This window comes from Mustela putorius, unplaced genomic scaffold, assembly GCF_011764305.1.
Source record: "Mustela putorius furo isolate JIRA1106 unplaced genomic scaffold, ASM1176430v1.1 tig00003859_pilon_pilon_pilon, whole genome shotgun sequence".
In the NCBI taxonomy this organism is placed as follows: Eukaryota; Metazoa; Chordata; class Mammalia; order Carnivora; family Mustelidae; genus Mustela; species Mustela putorius.
The window spans coordinates 2,893,801-2,901,014 of record NW_025422011.1 but is presented as its reverse complement, the minus strand read 5'-3'; the positions used below and the strand labels follow the sequence as shown (position 1 = coordinate 2,901,014).

The window sequence follows — 7,214 nt, the reverse complement described above, 5'->3', positions numbered from 1 at the left end:
TTCCCCATCCCACGTGCCCCTCCTACCCCCAGCCAGCAGCCCATCTCCAGCGCTGGAAAAACCAATGGCTGGCTGCTTTTGCCAGGCTGGGTCATCCCAGCTTGTCCAGCAGGTGCAACCGGCCATGAAAGGTGAACTGTTAGGAGCCCCGCCGCCCGGGGTAGTGTCGGAGGCCGCCTGCCCGACACCCTGCATGGATTAACTCACTGCAGCCCTGCTCAACCCTCCGGTCTCTTCTGCTCCCCCATACCACGGGCTTCAGGACGACAGCCGCATGCCCTCCTCCCACTCACTCCTCACCTTCCTCCTCCTGGCCTGGCCTGGCCTTGGTCAATGTCCCAGTGTTCCGCCAGGGTGGCCCGTGTCAGGGCTACCTTGCCTTCTTCAGATAGCATCTGCTCTCCCTTCCTCCCCACCAGGGGCCTTGCAAGCCTCGGGCTTCATGGGGTAGGAGCACAGAAGGCCTCTGTGGCTGCTTTGCAAAGGCTCTGCCGTCTTCTGTCTTGGAAGATGCTAAACAACGTTTGACAGTGAGTCACATTTGCATACGGAAGGACACAATTTAACTTGTCGAAAAACATTTTGGTTCCCTTTTAGCAGGTTGGGTGGGAGTAAATGGTGTGGGAAGACTTCTGTCTCCTTTCTCCACTCTTCTGGATTTCTTCTTCACCTTCCCTTTCCCCAGCCAGCCACCCACTTAGCAGCGCTGAGCCCTGCCCGCCCTCCCAAGTCTACCGTCAAGTAGCTCTGGAAATGTGCCCCTGTCTCTCTGTTCCCGGCTCTCTGTCAGCCTCTCTCACTGAAATGAGCCTAGTGCCTGGTCTCTGGGTTCCTCCCACGGCCCACGTTGTACCCTCACAGGATGACGGATCAACGTCCGTCTGATCCCATTGGCTTGAGTTACCTCGAGGACCATCTCCCTCTACTCCCCCACGATGCGATTTTCTGTTCTGGTCATGCTGGCCTCCTTCCAGGCAGGTCTCTGGCTCAGCACCTTTGCAAGCACTGTTCCTTCTGCTTGGAATGCTCTTCCTTCAAAACCCCTCGAGGATCCTTTATCTCCTCTAGGTTTTCTGGAGGTTACTGTCTCCATGAGTCCTTGTCTGTCTACCTCATTTCCAGTCCCGGTCCGCTTCTCTGATATTCCCCATTCCTTTGGCCCCCTGGGCTCGACTTTTCTCCATCACACTGATCAGGCTAGAGGTGGGTTTTCCTGAATACTAATGATGTTTATACTTTTGAGAGCTGCACCAGCAGGTTCCGAGGCCCTGACCAAAATTGATATTTATAATTTTGAGAGAGACAGCATGAGCTGGGGAGAGAGAGAAGCGGATTCCTTGCTCCGAGCAGGGACCCTGATTCGGGATGCTATCTTGGGACTCCAGGATCATGACCTGAGCCGAAGGCAGATGCTTAACTAACTGAGCTACCCAGCTGCTCCGGTATTTATGATTCTTTATTCCTTTTTCTTAAGGAATCTATCCGTCCCCACAAAATATATAAGCTTCAGGCCCCACAATAGCCCGATCTGCCTGCCACTTACCTGTTTTAATGTTTTTTATTATGTCTCTCCCTCTGCCACTAAAATATAAACCCTACAAGGGCAGAAGGTTTTGTCTTTAAAAAATTTTTTTAACAGTTTTATCTCTAGGATCCGGGAGAGGGGCCACACACAGGAGGAACTCTAGAAATGTTGCTGTATGTATGTATGTCAGCCCAGATGCGTGCTTGGCTCAGGGCCTCAGGCTTCTTTTAGGAGTCAGACCAGCCTCCTAACACTCTCTCAAGGCTCTGCCCTCTGTCTGCTCCCAGATGGGTGAAGATTCAGACTCAGGGCCTTTGCACAGGCTGCTCTCTCTCCTTGATGCTCTTCCTCTCCTCCTGGCTTCCTTGTTCCATTCTTCGGGTTTCTTCTTGAATGCTGTCCCTGTGCCCCAAGTCAGCGGGGCTCTGGGATCATGTGCCCTCTAGCCCCTTGGAGTTCCTTTTGCTAGCATTGTCATCACAGTCACACGCCACCTGTGCTATTGTTGGTTTGGGACTTATTTCCCTCTGAGGACTGTAAACTCCGTGAGGGCAGGGCCATGCTGGTCTTGGGAGCTGCTGTCTCCCCAGTGTAATGTCTGGCACGTGGTCCTTTTCACTGACTCAGTAAATTGCTGCTTCGGGAATGGGCAAAATAAGAAACAGCTGGGGAAAGGTGGGAATCAGGCGGTTCGTATCGAAATAAGCAAAATCACATGAAATCCAGGGCACATCAGAGCCGGAAGAGATGATCTTGTCCATAGCTTGTAGAACAGGTGCCCTGTGCCCTGGGGGTTCCATGGAGGTGTCCCACAGGTCACCGCAGTGCACATATGAGTGTGTGTGTGCGCATGTGTATATGCAGGTGCACCTGTGTGCATGTATGTATCAGGTGTATATGTGCGTGTGCGTGCGCATCCTTGGGTTAGGGGTGGCAGTCAGGAAGCTTCAAAGACTGGCAAATAGATGGCTGTCAGACCCCCGTTCCCGTAGCCAACAGAGTGGTTCTGCTTTTATCCATTTATAGACTGGACTTTGGCTTCTGATTTTTGTTTGAAAAGAAATAAGCTTGGGGCGCCTGGGTGCCTCAGTGGGTTAGTGCTTATGCCTTTGGCTCAGGTCATGATCCCAGGGTCCTGGGATCAAGCCCCTCGTGGGGCTCTCTGCTCAGCAGGGAGCCTGCTTCTTACTCTCTCTCTGCTTGCTGCTCTGCCTACTTGTGATCTCTATCAAATAAATAAATAAAATCTTAAAAAAAAAAAAAAAAGAAAGAAGCTTTCTGGGGTGCCTGCATGGCTCTGTTGGTAGAACTTCAAACTCTTGATCTTAGGGTGATGAGTTTAAGCCTCATGTAGGGCTTATTTAAAAAAAAAAAGAAAAAAGAAAAAACAAATTTTAAAAATAATTAAATAAATAAAATAAAATTTTAAAAAATATTTTGTTTATTTATTTGACAGGCAGAGATCACAAGTAGGCAGAGAGGCAGGCAGAAAGAGAGAGAAAGGGAAGTAGGCTCCCTGCTGAGCAGAGAGCCCGATGCTGGGCTTGATCCCAGGACCCTGGGATCATGACCTGAGCCAAAGGCAGAGGCTTAACCCACTGAGCCACCCAGGCACCACTAAATAAAATAAAATAAAAGGTTTCCAGCCAAAATCAAATTTGGAAAGTGCTAGCTTGATCAAACCCCTCCTTCCTGTTTTACAGACAGGTCAACTGAGGACCAGAGAAATAGAAACTGAGGCCCAAAGTCACAGAATGAATGAGCCACAAGCCCAAGAACTATTCCCAGACGTCCAGCCCACTCCTCCCGGTTTAGACAGAGAGCACGGCGTTGTTTCATCTGTGACCAGGTGGCTGAGCACCTGGACCTCCTAGAGCTCATGGAAAAGCTTCGGGGAATCACCAAGCTTTAATCCTATCATGTGAATCAGGAATCATTTTAGTTGCAGAAGACATGACTCCTGAGAAGCACACAGTAAAAATCACAACGCTGAGCGCAAGTCCTCAGGCAGAAATTCTGAACACAGAAAGCTAACTTCCCGTTGATTTTTTCAGTTAAGATTCATTAGTTACTTGCTCGTTCATGTTACTGTCTGAAGGGGCTTCTAGCAAGCATACAGCAGTAGGCACCAAAGGTTAAGAAAAATTGGTGGGAGCAAAACTTAAAAGGGAAATGATTCTGTGCATTCGTTTCGTGGTGTCTGTTTGTGTACGTGAATATTAAAAAAATTTAAAGGACTATTTTTCATATACTTTTGTGTTGGAACAGATACTTTTAGCCATAGGGTTTTTATGGGGGGAAGACAAACCATTGTTTCTCATTCTATAAAAATGAATCCTTAATTTGTTCTCTGATTACAAAAATAATAGGTACACCTGAAGAACTAGAACACTATAGAAAAATGCACAACTTAGAAAAGGAAAATGCTGCGATTTGTTCTCCCCCAGCCAGAACCACAGTTAATACGAATCTGTTTTCAAACCTAGTGAGTGAGTGTCAGGCACCAGGAGGACCACAGTGAACAAACATAGATGTCATTTGCTATCTCACAGGACTCATAGTTGAGTGGGGAAGAGATAGGAAATCATCACACAATTATAAAAATTCAACTGTATTTTACTTTCAAAAGGAGAGCTATAAAGGAACGAAACTGAGGAAAGGGACCTTGATGAGAAGGCCTGGAAAAGCTTAGCTGAGGGAATCAAAACGGAGTTGGGATCTGTATAGTAGGTGAAGATGGGAGAAAAGAGTGGTTAATGAAGAAGAAATGTCTATGCAAAGGCCCTGTGGCAGGAGGGAGAAAATCAGTGTCACAGGAGTGGTCCATGGTGAGGCAGCAGAGCCATCTGGGCGTCTGTGAAGAGCACGGTAAGACTTTGTCCTAGTAGTAAAGGAAGCCACAAACTTCTAAATAAAATTGAGTGTGACTAAATTTGCACTTGCTATCTCCTCTATTAAAAAGCATCTATTAATACTTTAGCAGGGTGGTTTAAACAAAATAAATCTTTTACTGGCTCACATGGATACAGCTTGATCTACGGGCTCAGACAGCTTCTCCAGGTTCTCTCCATTTCTCAGCCTTGCCCTCTGTTCTGCTGACCATTTCTGGGCTCCTACAGTCCCAGGTACTCAGACGTCTTCCACCTGCACCATAGCGAGAAGGAGGGCCTGCCACCACAACATGTCGGTTTCAGCCTTGCTCCCTGGTACCAACCCCTGAACCAATCTCTCTGGTTAGAGGAACGTGATGCTCTGATTGGTCAGACCCAAATCATACGCTCCACAGCTCCCCCCACTCCCCCCCGCCCAATCAGCTTTGCCACTGAGCACAGAGCCTGGCAAGAACCCAATCCACAAAGTGCTGAAAAGCAGAGGAGCAGTTACCTCCAGGACTGGCGGGAGGGGGGGGGTGGGGGGGGGGGGGGGGGGGGGGGTGGGGGGGGTCAGAATTGACTAAGAGAGTACAGGGCATCTTCCTGGAGAGCTGGAAATGTGCTACATCTTGATTTGGGGGTACCGACACGGTGCTTATGTACACGCATACACATTGAATTGACACTTAAGGTGTACACACTTCACTCTGTGTAAGCCACACCAAGGTTTCAAAAGTACCGGGCCGGAGCATGGGGAAGAGGGCGTTCCCAGAGAAAAGCCCGGATACTGTCACCGAAAGAAGAGTGGATGGATGTTCCTTATGTCAATATATGGGTATGTACATGTCACACGTAGAGGACTTTTAACGTAATGTGGACATCACAGTGTACCCTCTTATGTCTAGTGTTTGCTCGACAAATCTTGGGTCTTTTCCTACAAAAACAACTGCTTTATGCCGCAGATTTCATTTCAGAAGTGCTTTATTAGGCAAATGAGCTTGTCTCTTCAGCACTGCTTGCAGGGAGGGGCACCCCAGAATCCTGCTGGGGATCAGCCCCCCCCCCAAACAGCCCGTTGCCTGCAGAGGGCTGGTGCTTACATGGTCAAGGACCTCAGGCCTTGCTGTGAACATTGGCTTTGCACCCCCACCCCCACCCCACCCCGCTCTCTCTCCTCTAGAAGTGTTTGCCTCTCTCTTTGGACTCCGATTTCCCCTCTCTCAAATGCACCCAGCTAAAGGGGATGCATTACCTAAGCTAGGTTGGTAGTGATGGTAGCTTCTAGGGGGCCTCTTTGCACAGCAAGATACCTTATTTTCTCTTTATAGCGAAAACAGCGATACTTCAAAAGAGTCTCTCCCAAAATGCAGGGGAATGGTTGGCATGGGACCCGGGCTCCAGATCTCATCCTCCCGCTGGCCTCCTGTGGTTCCTTGGGCATCTGATTACCTCTCCGCACCTTACGTTATCCCTTCTTGTGGAGAGGATAGCAGAAGAGAGGATTTGAATGCCCTGGACACAGTAGGAGTTTTATATGTGTTGGTTACTACAGAATGGCCCAGTGGGCAGCCTTGGGAGGGCGGGAGAAGTGGAAGGGGGCGTTCCCAGCTGGGGACAGAGGGTTCCTCTGTCCTCTGGCTCTGGCCCACCTTGGTGTCCTCTTCTTCAGTCCCCGTTGTCTGATTTCCTCTCCTTTTTATTCTTTCTGCCCAAGGCATCTTTTCTTTGCAAGGAAGGGACCTTGGGTTAGGTCCCTAGAGTTAGGCTGCAAGGCAGCTGCCTAACACACAGGTCTGATCTTGAAGATACCTGAGGATAGCTCCCCCAGAAATCCCCTCTGCTACCCTGGGGCCTGCTGGTGACCCACCTTTTGTCTGTGCTCTGACTCAGGAGGCCCAGCTGCCTGGAAGTCAGAGAGATGTGAGTTCCACCATGGCTGGAAGGGGCTTCCCTTCTGAGGGCGCTCTGTTTCTGAGTGGGGAGAAGTGGCCCACACTGTGCTGGCAGGGTTGGGGGGCTGTGTCCGTTTGTTTGGGCTGTCAAACCAGGTACCATGGGCAGGGGCACTTAAACAACTGAAATTAATTTTCTCACGGTTCTGGGAGCTCAAGGGTGTCGGCAGGGTTGGTTTCTTCTGATCTCCCCACGGTTTGCAATTGGCAGTCTTCTTGTGTCTTCCCATTGTCTTCCCTTGGTGCCTGTCTGTATCCTACTGGCCTCCTAGAAGGCCTACCCAGTACGGCCTCAGTGTTCTCTTGACTGCCTCCTGAAAGACTGTCTCCAAATACAGTCACATTCCCAGATGCAGGGGTTAGGACTCAAACAGATGCATTTGGCAGACACAGTTCTGCCCATGACAGAGAACTTGAACAGAAGCAGCTCCTCTGCCCATCACTCATCATCCTAGTTTCCTTGCTTTAGGCCTTGGAAAATTTTGAGCTTTCAGAGTTCCCTCTCGCCCTCGCTTCAGCAGCATGCACCCTAAAACTGGAACGACACAGAGGAGACTAGCATGGCCTTGCACAGGGATGACAAGCCAATTGACGAAGCTTTCCGTATTTTTTTTTTTAAAGATTTTATTTATTTATTTGACAGACAGATCACAAGTAGGCAGAGAGGCAGGCAGAGAGAGAGGAGGAGGAAGCAGGCTCCCTGTTAAGCAGAGAGCCCAATATGGGGCTCAATCCCAGGACCCTGGGATCATGAGCCGAGCCCAAAGCAGAAGTTTTAGCCCACTGAGCCACCCAGGCGCCCCTCTTTTTTTTTTTTTTTTAAAGGTTCTATTTATTTATTTGAGAGAGAGCACGAGAGGAGAG

The 7,214-nt window shown here is 49.4% G+C and overlaps 1 non-coding gene across 1 annotated transcript; it reads left to right on the top strand.

Annotated features, from left to right (window-relative positions):
• The first annotated feature begins 6,859 nt into the window (after window positions 1–6,859).
• LOC123387801 lies at window positions 6,860–6,961 on the top strand. Its single transcript, XR_006602289.1, has one exon. It is a non-coding gene; the product is annotated as a U6 spliceosomal RNA (small nuclear RNA).
• Window positions 6,962–7,214: the final 253 nt, after the last annotated feature.